Raw genomic sequence first — 16,472 nt, forward strand, 5'->3', positions numbered from 1 at the left:
AACCTTTTAATTATTCAACATAATTGTAGAACGTGGTGAGCGTGTTGGTGAATCCCTGGCCTGGCTGTTCACAAAAAGGTGTTTCTCAAACGCTCACACACACACACACACACACACACACACACACACACACACACACACACACACACACACACACACACACACACACATACACACACACACTGTACTGTCTTTCTCCCTCTCTCTCCGTTTGTCTCACCCATATGTGAACACTTGCTTTCCCATGGTGCTCTCCCTCATCCTTATTACCCACCATTCTCCTCAGTGATAGAACGAGTGAGATCAGTCTGTGTTGTAATTACTTGCCCTTGTCTCCTCGGGGTCGTTACTCCTCCACCTCAGCCTGTATACCCACTGGCCTGAGCCCCTGCAGCCATTCTGCACATCACTTCAGGGCTGACAGGCACTGGCATATTGATCTGAGAGCTGGAGAGCACAACAATGAAAAGAGTCTTTTCTTTCATTCTCTATCTATCTATGTCTCTTTGTCTAATACTACACACATACCCACACATTTGCCCAATGTGCACGTCAGATAATTAAAGACAACTAAAACAAACATGAGGATATCAGTTCATCATCATGCCTATCGCCTTCATAGACTCCTTCCTATCTCTCTGTCTTTGGTGGCTCCTTTCTTCCTTCCTCCACCTCACTCTTCTCGTTCCTGCCCCTTTTTAGTCTCCCTTTCTCTCCTAACACCATGTCCCCTTCCTTGCTCCTTTCCTTCCTTCCTCTTCCTCTTTCACTCTACCCCCACCCCCGGCTGTCTCTGGCAGAGCTAATTCCCTCTTCAGATGGTGCAGCTCTCATTTGCATACTTATCAAAGTGTTTGGACTATCCGACAGAAGCTGTAGGAAGGTGGGGTCATTAATATGTTAATTACCCTCCCCCCCAATCTTTAGACGGCAGTGCACCATCCATATCCTTCACCTCTCTCCACTTCACACACAGCCTTTGAATGTTTGAATACCCTCAGAGGCGCTGCAAATGCCATAAGACTCTGTAGACATCCACACATGGGGGTTAGGGTACTTTCACAGAGGGTGTGTGTGTGTGTGTGTGTGTGTGTGTGTGTGTGTGTGTGTGTGTGTGTGTGTGTGTGTGTGTGTGAGTGTGTCTATTACATGTCTATGTTTGTGGATTAACACCATTCATAAGTATGTTCATAGGACATTTTAGAGCTATAATATGATGTGGTTGCACAACTGACCATTCGCAACACCTCTCCCCAGAATAGATATTGTTCAATCAGAGCCTTAGCAGCTGTAAGTACGACAGGACTGTCAAGCTTTGGATTTCTCTGTATGCCTACATATGATAAGAATAATTTTTTCTTGCCTTTCCAAAACCAAAAACCCAACAGCATACATGTGGAACAGTTTAGTGGAACACTAAGCACTATTCTAATGTAAGCTTCAATATTTAGCATGCCTGGCTAACAGGGATACTATCTACAGTAGGAAGCAAATGTTAATTCAGTTATAAGTTATGTTGAAAAACAGCCCTGTTCACGACTAGCACATCCACTTGTGTAGTATTTCACCCACTGTGCAGAAGTAGGTCCGGGTAGCTTTCAGAGTTTAAACTAACATTAGCAACTCCTTCCTGTTCTTTATTGTATTTGGAGAAGTTCATCCTCCAGTAACCGCAGCCAGCGATACTTTAGGCATTACATTTGCCAGTTAGCCCTCACGCCTGTTCTCTTGTAACATTAAAAGTAAAAACCTACTGTTTGACAGTATGAACCAGTATGTAAGATTAGCATATAAGTCTGATGTGACATTTTTGGCTGAACAGCAACAGCAGGGCCAGCCCTATAAATGCCAATGTCCATGAGTGAATGAGTGAGTGAGTGAGTGCTAAAGTTACACCATTGGTCAGCTGAATGCCGTGTGACTAAGTGCTGACATTACACCGTTGTTCATCAAGCAGAGTGTTGGAGTTTCCCTACTGGCTGTTGCTCTTTCCAAATGAATTGGTGCAAACAGTTTCTATTGTGTCACAAGGGGGTCGTTTACAGGCAGTGTTGCCAATTTAGCACCTTTGTCGGTAGATTTACCAACTTTTCACACCACTTAAGCATTTTAACTTCACAAAAGCACTTAGCAACAAATCTAGCGACTTTTTAGACAAACCTTAGCTACTTTCCATAGAAGAGAGTTGCCAGTATTGCCATGCGAGCACAAGGTCAGGCTTTCCCTCCGTGGGCACACCTCTCTATGCATCTCATTCAACTGACTACACGGCAGCTGCATAGACATGAATGAGCTTTGACTTTCTTTCTGAGTGATCATTTTACAAGTTAATATACACAGCACAGCCGTTGTCTTTAACTTGTGTGTATAGTGATTTTGTCAAACGACATTGCGGTTGAAAAATTAGGATTTTACAACTTAATGGGCTGCGTTTCAGTCACTATTTCATATTTCTTCCATTGTTTGACAACAGAAACAGAAAAACATGTAAATGAGAACAGCTTTATTGGGCATTCGGCTGTGTTAAATTACTGTATATGTGAGCACAGACAGTTGGAGAGAGCAAACAGATAAAGGGCGGTCGAGCCATATACTAGGTTTCCAATATTTAGGACTATCTAGCTCTATTCTGCAACACAAGAATAATGCTTTTTATTTATTTCCATGTCTTCTACATGGATCCTCAACTTGTGAGGATGTTGATAATGACATTCTTCTTTTATCATGATAGCATGTTTTTGCCATCAAGCGCAAATTTAAGTCCCCTTTTGCAAGATTCTCATTTTAAAATGAGTGAGCAGGAAACATTCAGCCATAGACAGTGTTTTCAACCAAGTCATGTTGTAAATTTTAGCTTTATTAGCTCACTAACTACGTCTGATAAAATCTGCCACCATTATCACTGTAAAGTGCATTAGACCCGTGCAAGAATGGAAAACTGGACAAGCGTAGCAAGAGTAACTGAGGGAGACAGGAGGTTGAAGCTTGTCTACAGGCATATTTCAGTGAAACAGTTCAACAAACTGCAGTATATATATAGATTAACTCTAATTTTAACGACCTTCAACAAAGCACAGTTATTGAAGAATCTCTCCATTCATAGTCCAAGACTTAATCTGCATACTGTACAGGATGATGTTCCCATGTAAGTTAAAGTAACATGATTACAATAACTGTCCTAAGGTTGCAGGGTCAGTAGTTAGGTCACTCGGCTGAAGGAGAGGGACATGTCTTTAATTCTGATTTATCTACTCATGAACAAAGGTTAATGGGTCAGTCATGTGTTGGCTGTTCTAACATTACTTGGTTGGCAGTGCATTGCAGATTAGACAGCACTGATACAGTTGACTGACTAAGGGTTTAGAATAAACAGCTGTGGCTGACATTGATTGAATATGGCACGGGAAGTTCTAAGCAAATGCTGGTGCAGGGCATCTTGGAATTTGATGTCTGGTGGAGATTGTTTTTGTGGTTTGATATTTATTGTAAACTTTGTGGTTTGAGTCTACTGTATGGGAATGCCAAAATCCACAGAATTCTAACATTCATTCAGTAATATGCCAGAAAACAGAGCTAAGTGTTTCCTGGAATGAAAGGGAAACATGAAAATAAATCAACATTTTTTTGTTGAATGGAAAGGTAACCACGGTCTCAAGTGTTTTCTGAAGTAGGTTTCAATAATTAATAAGGGGAGTGAGGGCAGAGAAACTGTTACAACATTCCTGCTCAAAAGTTTTGATCTTAGCTTTTAAGGGACAACAAATAGGATTTCTAACAGCTACCTAACTGAACATATTTATGTTAAGTAGACGTTCTTTCAGTCTCTTGCTTTCACCTCTACCGTCGTGTTCCTTCTGTATGTTACTGTGCCTCTGTCAGCACACCAAGTTGTGGCTTTCTGGGTCAGTATTATGTGTGGTGGATAGAATGAATGTAGAAGAGACGACAGTTTATTATCACAGAGCCATTTAAATAAATCGGAGATAGACAGTGTGATTTTTACAGCAGGAGACAACACAAACCACCAACACTTGGTTTGTACACCCCAGTTTTATGAATGGTTTTCCTTTTTCTGTCATTCCCTGTGGGTAAGATAGGACAGACCAGAGGTAGGGCAGATTAGGGTGGTGTAACAGAGTAGAGCAAGCTTTGATCATGATGGAAAAGCAGGATAGGAGAGGAGTGTTTGTATAATTGAATGAAAAAATATACCATAAGAAACAGGGTGGAGGAGTGATAACAGAAGTAAAGAAAAAGGCAAAGAGATTAGACAAGACCAAAGGTGAGATGAGGAGAGCCCTCACCTTGTTCTTAGCAATAATAAAGCTTCACAAATCCACCTGGCCTTGCCTCTGAATACACATTTCTCTCTGTGCCAAACCAAAAGGGCGTTCAATTCAACCCACACAGCGCAGACTTAGTAATTACTCTCACTTTGAATGCAATTTCCTGGCTGGGGGAAATGATTGACAGCTTGTATCCATGGTGTCAGGGGGCCAGCCACACCCCTCCTGACTAAGGCAGAAATTAGAGAACAGCAGGAGCTAAATTACACCTTAGTAAAGAGCTCTGGCAAGAGGACAGGAAGGGAAGCATGATGACTGAGAAAAGGATCAGAACAGAAAGGTAGAGAGTGAGTCGCGTGGGAGCTTGGAGATGATTGGAGGAATAACTGGGAAATACGTTTGTAGCCACACACAAGCACACTCGTGCACAGATGCTAGTAGACACACAAACACACACACTGAGGTAATGGGCCTGCAGTACTATTGGAGTGCAAAGGGAGAGACACTTAAATGCCATCTCTACAGCTGGGATGCTATTTACTCCCTCACACACACAGACACACGCACGCACACATACACACACAGTCACCCCCACTCTCTCTACTATTTCATGCTCTCAAAGCACTCAGAATGATATGAGAGAAGCAAGCAACCAACAGAGTGGCACAATGAGTCTCAGGGTATCTACAGTGGAAGAGCTCAACAACAGCAGGGAGTCGTCAAGAAGAGTAACAGATCATTGGTTTGGTACACATAGTAAAGCAAAAAATAAGTGATGGGCAACATCCACTGTGGTCACGCTATAAAAATGTCTCTTATCAATCTATATTTGGTCTTAAAGTATGGGTCTGGTGATATGCAATATTTTTGTTATTGTTAACAAATGCAACAAACAATGAACTGGTTCCACTTAAACTTTTTCATTTAATTGTACTTACAAGCATTGTGTGTACATCCACAGCCTGGTATATCTTCTCACTCCTTCATTATTGTGTTCATTATTATGAACAATCCCACATACACCATCCAGCTGCAGTAAATATTTACTAGATTAGAGCACCAAATGTGGATTAATGTGCAGGTGAAAATAGTCTGACAAATGCTCTAATTGTCTGGTTTGAATAACATTTGCTAAAAACTACAGTGTCCGGTAGTTTTACGAATTTACTTAGCCTTTTTTAAAAACAAGACTATATATTTATGACCTGTTTAATGTCTTCAGTAGGAACCAATGGACTTGTGGCTGAGTGCCACAAACAAAGGATGGGGAAGTCAGAAAGTACTAAGAGACGTACCAAGATATTGTTAGTTTTGGTCTTTTTATGTGATTTGTTGACAATAAGAAAAATATGGAATAACACCAGACTTGTCGTATAAATCTTTCCTAAAACCAGTAAAATATTTTGAATGTGAGAATAATTAATTCTGCTTGTCTGCGGTTTAATGTCTTTCAGGAATAGTACATGTCCAGTCAGGAACAGTTTAGATATTGTAAACTAAAGCTAGACTAAAACCAATGTTTTTTTAGGCTTATAGTGCTTACAGCATATGCATCACTGACATTTTCTCACTTTAGCGGCAGATTATGACTAATTTAGAGTAAAACAATGTTTCAAGATTCAGTAGAAGAATACAGTAAATGACTTGTTAATGTGGATAGGGACATTCTTTGCAGTATAGGGTGTTGCCGCCTGCTGTGGCCAAACTACTTGTGGCTGCTGTCTGATGGTCCATTAAGTGTTTGCTGCTAAGACAGATGGTGTACTGTAGGCTTACCTCTATCTGAGTAAAGTGCTGCCAGCCTGGCTTCAAGGGCTCTCGACTGGAGCAGAGCCTTCAGAACAGGCTCTTCACCTGGAGAGAGAGAGAGGGGAGAGAGTCAAAGGGCAACACACTGACACAAACATTCACACGTACATTCACAAGTTCATAGGCTCTCTTAATGCGCACTGTCACAAATGTAGACATACAAGCCACGAGCACACACACACAAACACACACACACACACACACATCTCCTAAGCCCTCACACATACACAACCTACTTCACATGTAGAGCAGCATTCCCAGCTGAGTGCCTCTCTCCAACCTGGCAATTTCAGTGGAAAGAGAATCCAGCTAAAGTACACAGGGCGTCATGCTGATATCTCAACAGGGGGGGTTGAATGGCAGAATGTCCTCACTACAACCCTCGATACTGATCCAGCAAGATCCGACTCATCTATTTCGATAGCACTCTACCATTCACAGTTGTGTGTGCATATACAGATGGAGCTAGATTGCAGATTGCCACAGCAGTGTTGCAGTGTTGCTGCAAATAAAGTTTATTTAATGCAGAGCAAATTTAGGATGGTCAGACCTCTATATTCACTTCCAGTGAGAGATTAAATACATAGACAAATTTGCACAGATACAATTCATCCATAGAAACACTATGTACAAGCTCATACACACAACACCATCTGACAGTGATGTTTTGGATGACATTTAGTTTCTAGGTTGCACAAGATGCTCCTATAAATGAATCATGAGTAAATCTGTGAGGTGTGAATAATAGATGGGAGGAGAGGTAAAAAACAAAGGAGTGCTTTTATTATTTGTTAATAAGACACTCTGGAGCATCACTAACTAGATCTCATTACCGCAATACACGCAGGCATGCATACACAGAAACACCCACAGCCACACACACGCTTTCTCCCAACCCCATGCCAAAACACTTTGTGCACATAACCCACATGCCAAACACATACAGAAGTCTCTCATCCTGCATGACTATTTTTACCTGTGAAGCCTGTCGTTGCCTAGCACTCTGTAATTACATCCCACACTCCACCAACGAATGATTAGAAGCAATGATGGATGGGTTAACTCTGTCACCTAAGGATGCCTCAGTGCAAAGCTAATTACGCAACTATACATGTGTCATATGCCTGATACATGTGATAGACCCCTCAGCCTCCTGCCATAACTGTAGTACAAATGTGATAAAGGTGGACGATGTGTCTCTTGTTAATTATCAGATAGGATCTGTTTAGCAAGGTTATATATCTTGTAGATGGACTGGAGTATTCCACCTAAAATCAATGCTCCGATTTCTCAATGACATCAAATTTTTAGCTTTTCATTTATTACTAAGGTGTTTTTTGAAAATTTCTGAATGTACACTGTTCTTTTCACTGCCAGAAAAAATAGTATGATGGATTTTCTGTCATGTGTGGCAGGAAAGTTGTATAGACTTTGTTTCTCTGCATAGACAATTTTGTTGTTATTTGGATCGGGAGACGGAGAGTGCATGTGTGATCATACGTACATGTGTGTGTGTTTGTGTGGTGTGTGTGCAGATGGGGATGTTAGAGGTTGCGTTTATGATTGCCATGACTGCAGCTGGGGCTGTGGGCTGAGTAATTGCCTGTCTTGGTAGGGTGAGCGTGGTAGCAAGCTAAAAGTCAAGTGCTCTTTTCCTGCTGTAGACCTCATTTGGATTCCACATAGCTAGCTAGCGAGCTAACACCAGCCTTGGGCCTGTATTATTCATAGCTTGACAGATAGCTCTGACTAAAAGCATTGGAACTGGGCCAGGTGGTGATGGAGCGACAGGGGGAAGTGGCACCATTGCACCTCACTCTCTGCCTGGCAGCAGGAGAGGAGAGGAGAGGAGACATAAGTAAAGGATATGGAAATTGAAGATAGAAAGCAGCAGGGAGATGGGCAGTTTTAGGAGAAACAGGAAAATGTCTAAGTGGAATAGGAAAAGGAAGTAGAATATGGAGATTAAGAGACTGAGGAGGAGACAGAGTGGAAGAAACAGTGTGACTAGAAGACATTAAAAGCATAGCTTACATTATACCAAGGATAGATGATAAGTGCACTAACCACAAAAGGGTTAAAATGGAGAGAAGTCAGAAGCAGAAACGGAGAGCGAGTGAGTGGAAACCATTTCAAATAGAGGATAGAAAGAGGCCTGGAAAAGGAAGAAGAGAACATGCAGCCATCCACCCCCACCAAGCTCAGTAACCCCTCTGACTCCATGTGTAGAGCCAGATAAGGTCGCATTAATCAAAATCTGCCAGTTCCCGTTCCAAAAAACACCGTCTATGCCATCAGCCCCCCTCTGTGAAGTATCTGTCACCAAAATGGAAATTTCCATATTTAATAGGAAAGCTTTATATCACCAAAAAGGCAGTGTGGGCTGAGGGTGAATAGAACAGAGTTGGTTGGATCTGTCAGCTCTGTCATTAGCTTATACACTTTAGACTGCGTACGGAGCCTTGGGGTTCATTTCAGTTTGGCTCTGATAAAGTTGTTACCATTTCATGACTATGATGGAGCTGTACAGAGATTGGTCCTTGTCTCGTACAACTCCAATCACAAGTGTAATAACAATGTATTATAACAATACTACATTGTCTATTTTACATCACAGTCTCTCTCTTTGCACATTAAGAGTAATAGTACTTTTTTCTTGCTGTATATTCTGTGCTTATATAAACCTCTACTGCAACTTAAAACACACTTAGAAAGCACTTCAAAACCACAGCCACCAAATTTACAGTGGCATGTAAATGTGACTTCCTTCATCACGACTTCCTCTCTAATGCCATTTGTTTATTTGTTCCCTTTGTAATTTTCCCCTTTATTTGCCTCCTGTGCATATTATGACAAGCCTCTCTGACACTGCCCGGCGTCAGATAAACACGTGGTGTTTACACTTTTTTTTTAAATCTTCCTCTTCTTTCTTTTTTTATAACCGCCTCCCCAAGGAAAGACATCAAAGGGAATAACAGATCATGTGTAGTGAGTGTGGTGAATGCCAGGGGGACATGGGCATAAAGGAGGAGGGGTGGGGGTGGGTGAAGGGGCAGGCAGCTTCTCAGGGCCAGCTCCAGGCTGGGCACATCCTGACCTCTAACCCCTGAACCCCCACTAGCTCTCCCCAGTCTTAGTCCCAGGCCCAGTCTCCCCCTCCCACCTCTGGCCAGCCCCCCCCCCCCCCTCGAGCACCTGCCAACTACATTACATCAATGTCAAAAAGTCGTCCTCCTGTGCTGAGGAGATGGAGCCTGGTAAACATGATGTAGAGTGGGAGTCCGAATGCAACACACAAAGGGCAGACACTTTATTCTGCATGCCAGAAATTCAGTAGAAGGATAAGGCTGATGGTTTTTGTAACCGTCAACAAATCCCATGAAAAGTCCTGTGTCTGTATGTCCCCACTTTAGATTTAAGTTTTCCTGCAGAAGACTTAAATCTTTAAAAATGGGTCATGAATATATACTTTTATGCTCAGAAAAGGCAAAACAATTTTGTAAAACAGCTGGATACTATAGTTTAAATTTAATGTTACTAATAAAAAAGTAAATTATGCATTTGTTGGGGACTATTTCTACTACAGATTTTGTGCACTAGTATTTCCAGCACCAGGAGAGTCTATACAGGTTTGCCTAATAAATAGCATTATCGTGTGTGTGTTCATGGTAGTGAAGAACTATGACACTTAGTACAACAGTGTTGCTCACTGATATGTATTCAATCATTTTTGGACACCAATGGAGCTCTATGGCACAAAGGAGTTAGTCAGATCATTTAATTCTTGGTTTTGGCTTTAAAATGTCCCCTGACTAATTGTTTAAGTGTCTACATTTTTTTTTTAATTTTTAAATTAAAAGAGCACTCCATTGGTTTAACATTGCACTCCTACAACACTGTTGGATTCACAACAGACAGTCTGAACAAAAGATCAAAATCAATGCAGCAGAAATCTGTTCTATTTAGAATAGACTGAATAGACTTCAAATATTCAGAGTCTATTTATCCCATGCATTTCTCTTCCTTGTCAAAACCTGGTGTCTACATTACCCACGATACAAGGCGACCGCTGACAGTCAAAGATTTGGGTGTGTTATGCTAGTAATGGCTAATGTAGCCTCAAGCCTCTAGCCTCTAGTAGAGATCTCAAGCAGGCTACTTCTTTCTAACTCCACACCCCCAGATTTTCTTCAGTTTCAAACTTCAGCCCAGACCAACATTTACTGAAGTGACATCACTCCCCCTGTAAAATCAGCTTAGTTCCCCTTCAATCAGCAACTATTTAGTTAATTGTTTAAGTATTTTTAAGCATCGTAAATTAGGTATCTTTTGGGTTTGGACTGTTGGTCAGACAAAAGGAGCAGTTTGGAGACATTACTTCAGGCTTTTAAGAAATTGTAATGGACATTTTACACCATTTCCTGACATTTTATATGATTAAACAGTTAATCAATTAACTGAGAAAATAATCGGCAGTATAATAAATAATGACAATAATCAATAGTTGTATCCATAGTTTAGTTTCACATTTCAGCTATGTAAATGATATATCATATAGTTAGTACACTTTACTAACTTTAATTTAATTATTCAGTTAAGAAGTAAAGACTAAAATGAAGGAAGAAAGTATCATTTGCACTGGCAGTCTAATTTACCTTGTTCTTTTCATTCACAAATCATTTCTATCAGCTCATCAAATAAACAACTATTGGGACAGCTTGTGGCTTACATAGACAAATGGACAAGATAGAGGAAGGAATTCCTTTTCAAAAATGGACTAACTAGCTAGCCTCTCTGTTTGTGTCTCGGAATGAGGGTGATTGATTGAAGTCATTACGCTGGTAGAGAGACTCCTTACTTGGCTAATCCAGGAGCGAGTTTAGTTGCAGGATGAAAGAATCTGCTGTCTGATGAGATCAGGACCTCCATTAGAAAATTATGCAAAATAGCCTGTATGATACACATATCAATATTCTGCAAGATGTCTTAAAGTCCACAGCCCCAATGTTACATATTGTCAGCTGCATTTTTTAACCTGTAGTTTACACCTATTTTAAACATTTTGTGGAAATGAAGTCAGAATACACCTCAACAGATTAGGGCAGAAACTAACATTTGTTTTCATCAACAATTAATCTGTTATTTTCTTGATCAATTGATTGAAAAATGCTTTTTATGACATAGCAGAGCAAAATGGCACCTGCAAGTTTGTATGACCAACAGTCCAGAACCCAAATATGTTTATTTTAGTATAATGTAAGAAAAGAAAGACAAAAAAATCCTTACATTCGAAAAGCTTGAAAAAACTCAAAATTGACCTTTTTGCTTGCAAATAGCCTGAAAAATTATAAATCACTTATCAAATTAGTTGCTGATTAATTTTCTGCCCAATGTCTAATTAACTAATCTTTTCAGCTCTACACCAGATTGTAAAATAATGTAATGTAAAATAACTTTAAATTCCCTCATTCCTTCATGTTATATTCCAAAACCTACAGAAGTGTTTTGGCTCGTCTGGTGCAGCAGCAAAAACAAACTATATGAGCAGCCCTGTCTCATCCCATCTATAATGCTCTCAGCTCCTTATCACATTCTCCACCATTTACACACCAGCTCCTTGATGGGGATACTAACAGTAAGGCACATAAACAATCTGTGAGGAGGTGTTTTAGAATGGGGTTTGGGAGTTGGCAGATATAGACAAAAGGAGATAAAGGGGAGCAGCTGAGGCCTTGGATGGGCTCAGGGAGTGAGGATAAAACGTAGGAAGATGTTGCTCAGCACATATGAGATGCCCACTAGTGTGGTTACCAGCCACTGTACTGTATCTCAGCCATGTTGAGGATGTGGAGCTTAGTCCAAGCTCCAAGGCTCTTGCTGGGCTCGGGATAATAGCAGAATAGACAGACAGTAGGGAATAAGGACACCGGCAGTGGCATGGATAAAAACAAGTGCAAGAGTTAACAGCAAGAGTCAAGCCAATGCCAGTGGCAGAGTATATGAATAAAGTTGAGACTGGGTTTATTAGCTCTAGGCCACAAATGTTAGAGCTGGGGCTTTGAATGGGCAACAACAGGCTTATTAAACAAGTTAGCTGAATAGCATGTTTGTAGGGTTCTGATGCCTCTTAGCTACTACACGACTGCACTCACTGCCTAAAACATACTAACCATTGTATTGTCAAGGAACGGTGAACCTGGATGTTAGTGCTTTGTTCAAATATGTAAATAAACATGAAAAGATTTTACTTAAATGCTGTTCTTATTGTTAAGACTTCAGTGTAAATCCAAGGGGACGTGTAATTTCTGCACATAAATACTTATACACAAACATCATTTTAAGTTTCACTAACACTGAGGATTATTTCAACACTACAGCTAGGAAGTAAATTTTCATGAGTTTTAGGACAAACCGACAGTCATTCTGCTGTGTGTGTGTGTGTGTGTGTGTGTCTGTGTGTTTGCGTGAATGAGCCATAGCAGCTGATATGTGAGCTGGAGCCTGAGCCGCGAGAAAACGCCCCAAATTGCAGCGTCTGCCACGCGCTGAGCCTCCTGCACCAAGACACTGTCTTTTGTTCTCCCCTGACAGCAGGAGAAGCCTGACAGCTCTAAAATGATCCTCTCTGCTCACTCTCACACACACACACACACACACACACACACACACACACACACACACACACACACACACACACACACACACACACAACCCTAGCCCCTTACGCTAACGTCAACCATCACAACTAAACACTTAACCCCAAGCCTACCCCTAACTCTAACGTAAACCTAATTCTAACCTGAACCCTAAAACCAAGACTGACCCTTAAATTGCCCTTTGAAGTTGTGAGGACCAGCCAAAATGTCCTCAATTTCCCAAAATGTTTTCACTCCCATGGTCTAAAATGCCAACTGGTCCTCACAAAGATAGAAGTATAAGTACACACATACAATTCACCTTTTTTATTTAACTCCTCTGTTATACGTTTCCGAATTCACACAAAAGAGGCATATACACACATGCAAACATGAAAAAAAAAACATACACTCTCCCATCTGTCTCACTCCTATAGCCTCTATTTTTCCTCCCCGCCTCTCATTTTCTCTCCCTGTCTGTCTTTCTCTCTCATTTTTCCTCACTGTCTGGCTGTGAGGATGGCGAATCCCTCATGGATATCTGCAGGGTATCACCATGGAGACGGGGCTCTGCCACACGTGTCTATAGATCCTCCTACTGGATAGGGGGCACAGCCAGAGGTGCTGCATTCCCTCCATCTCTACTCTGCTCTGCGGGGAGAGAAGGAGAGACAACAATGAGCTGAGGTTGTGAGAGAGATAGGAGAAAATGGGAAGAAAGGTTGAAAGAGTAAATTGGTGTGAGTGAAGAACTGAGGTAATGTATACTCTAAGATGTACAGTATATGGAGGAAGTGGAGAAAGTGCATATGTGGAAGGAAAAAGAGCAGGTGAGGTTACGATGGGTGAGAACAAAGAGGCAGGAATATGATGTGAGATGTTGGGTGACATGAGGAGATGATGAGAGACAGAGAAGAGTCAAGAAAAAAGCAGCAGTGAGAGGAGGCACAGGAAGAGGCAACAGCAGCCTCATTCCTGTGTCAGGTAGACAAATAGCATGCGATGCTAATGACTGGCTAAAGCTTTTGCCCCTGCTGAGAACAGCCGCTAATATGACTGCTAATAAAGGCACCGTGGAACGCTGTCGCATTCCAGCAGTCGCTCAACTGCCGCCCCAAATTAGCCAAACAGGAGCTCTCCTCCTGTCGCTCCACTCTCCTGCCTCACAGTAATGCTCCAGAAAAGGGGCCCTCTCTGTAATGTTTCCAGAAGGTTATTTCTGCATTAAAGGGCTACTTGTTCAAACCGTAATAGAATTTGTTCCATCTTATAATGGTGAGGATGCCCACTCCATAAAATACGAAGTGGTCTTTTTGTGATCTGAAGCTCTTTTCTTCTTTGATTGCTACCTCTCATACCACACACTCCTCTTGGATGATTTTGTGATTCTGCCAGGGGATGAAGCAGAGAGAAACTCAGAATGGTACAGTATTTTATCATCTCTTTCCTTTCTCTGCTCAATTCCCGCAGAATTTCTTTTCTTTTCAATTTAAATGCCACCTAATTATTTCTGGAATTTTAATTGCCAAGCACAGTGAGTGGGATGCAGTGCCTGTGATGACGAATGTTGTAGCCAAGGTCACACAGCGACAGAGCCAGGGAACGTGGGATGGCAGAGCTTGGGAGGCTTCCTGTGGCTTAGTCATCATGGGGCTTAGGAGAGCCGGGGCAAACACACCTCTCACAGTATCACAACAACCTAACAGCTCAGGGACTGGAGGACACCTGAGACCAAAGTTATTCTGTATGCAACACCTCTTAACATGAACATGATTAAAACTCATTTACATAAGATGCACTGTGTTTACTTTAAATGAGCAGTAGCTTTTAAACGGGAGCCAAATATCTATGGCACTATAGGTGGAACTTTTAGCATAGTCAAGTTTTAAAGCATGTTCGCTCTGCTATCAAAAGGCATCTTTGAATGTACATCCTGACCCAAAATAATGAAGTGCACTTGACTCCTTTTAAAGATACAAAGAAAAAATGCACAGCCAAGTATTTATTTTTTGATATCCATTAGCTGATGTTGCAAAGCAATTATAACAATTCAACAACTATTTTTCAGAGTGATTCAGGTGTAGTCACATAAATACCTGTCAGCCACTGAGCTATATTGTGGCTCAATGCTTGACAGCAAAAGCTACCTCAAGACTGCTTTATTGTTAAGATAAAGGTAGAGGGGCAGGACTAGAAGACAGAGGGGGAGAAGCATGGTGAGGGGCTGTGTCTATCTGCCTTTCCCACACCACTTTTCCTTCTCCCTCTTTCCATGCCTGCTCCCCCTCCTTCCTCCCACTCACCTATCCTCCTCTCCTGCCAGCCCGCCTGCCTTGGCAGCTGCTAACCTGCTGGGACCGGGCCTTGATTTATTTGGAGAGGGCCCTGGAACAGAGAGGCCAGGATGAGTGGCATTTTAATGTGCTTTTGAGATGTTTGGTCACAAGCATTATTGATCACAGTGCCGCAGCACACACCAGCCCCTCCCTCACTGTCCCACAGACCCACACACTGCCCTGGGGGAGAGGTCTGGCTGTCAGGCAGGGAATGAGTTTCCATGTGGGCTTAGATTAATGAAATGAGGCCCCTGGTTGCAGGGGGTGCAGGGGGTCAGACCATTAAGGAATCCCTGGGCTTGAAGATTGAGCCTGCCAGGTGATTGGACCCTGACTGACTGATGGAAGTGTGGGACTGAGGAGAAAGGGAGAGAGTGGGAGAGGGCAGGATGGATAGGATATTGGACAGTGGGACACACTGACATGAAAAACAGAGAAAAAAAGGGATCAAAAATGGGTTTCTAAGACTGCAGTCCTCCATCCTACAACAGACCATTAGTACCTAACCACTGGGATGAGCCTTTTCTATAGTCGCTCCACCACAAAGCAGCTAACATTGACTAACAACAACCATTTTCTTACTCTCACAAACAGCCTTGTGCCATTCATTCACATCAGGTCTAACTCTTAAGTAGTGTGGAGCTGGGGAAACATCCAGAGGTTGTAAAAATAGGAGCCAGGGATATTTCACAGCCGAGTGAACATGCCCAAAGCGTGTTTAGCTCTGTTACACTCAAACCTGGACAGGGGGTTTATTTGATAGCCAAAACACTCAGCAGAACTCATCATAATTCTGACTGTGTGGGTGCCTTTGTTCAAACGTGCCAAATGTGTGTACACAGCTACAATACACATACATAGACTCATGCATAAATGTACAAACAGCAGCACAGATTTTTAAGTCACACACATGCAGCTTACATTGAGGGGCCAGGTAGCAGCTCAGGGTTCTCAGAGGTTTGGTGAGTGAAATGGATTAAGACTCTGTGATCAATAGCCTGAGCGAATACACAGATTATCAGATTATCAGATTAGGATCTGTCCCCCTGCTGCCTAGGGGAGGCAGAGAATACATTAAAACCTGAGGTGCTTTGGCAAGATTCAATTAATCAGGCTACAGGTTGCCTTTTCTCCCTTACAGTCAGTTCCAGACAAGCAGTTGTGTTTTGCTACATTTGGTCCACCTCAGACGAAGGGCATATCAGTCTGCATCAAAGTGTTTGCAGAGCATGCACAGTGATTTTCTTATGCCCGAAGAACAAACTGATGTTAAAAAAAAAATGAATCTTCTGCTTTGTATGCTTCAAGGATAGAGATTTAATTCCTTTGTAACTGTTTTCTAGAAGAAATGGAGCATTTTATTATTGTTGCTCAATAGGTAATGAGTGCATGTCTAATTAAGGTTG

The 16,472-nt window shown here is 41.8% G+C and overlaps 1 protein-coding gene across 1 annotated transcript in view; it reads left to right on the plus strand.

The window, feature by feature from the left end:
• The window catches only part of myt1lb (myelin transcription factor 1-like, b), a 92,409-nt gene that overhangs the window by 44,549 nt on the left and 31,388 nt on the right, over positions 1-16,472 (plus strand). The gene's annotated exons all lie outside the window — the stretch shown is intronic.

Source organism: Xiphias gladius, chromosome 10 (genome assembly GCF_016859285.1).
Source record: "Xiphias gladius isolate SHS-SW01 ecotype Sanya breed wild chromosome 10, ASM1685928v1, whole genome shotgun sequence".
Classification (NCBI taxonomy): domain Eukaryota; kingdom Metazoa; phylum Chordata; class Actinopteri; order Istiophoriformes; family Xiphiidae; genus Xiphias; species Xiphias gladius.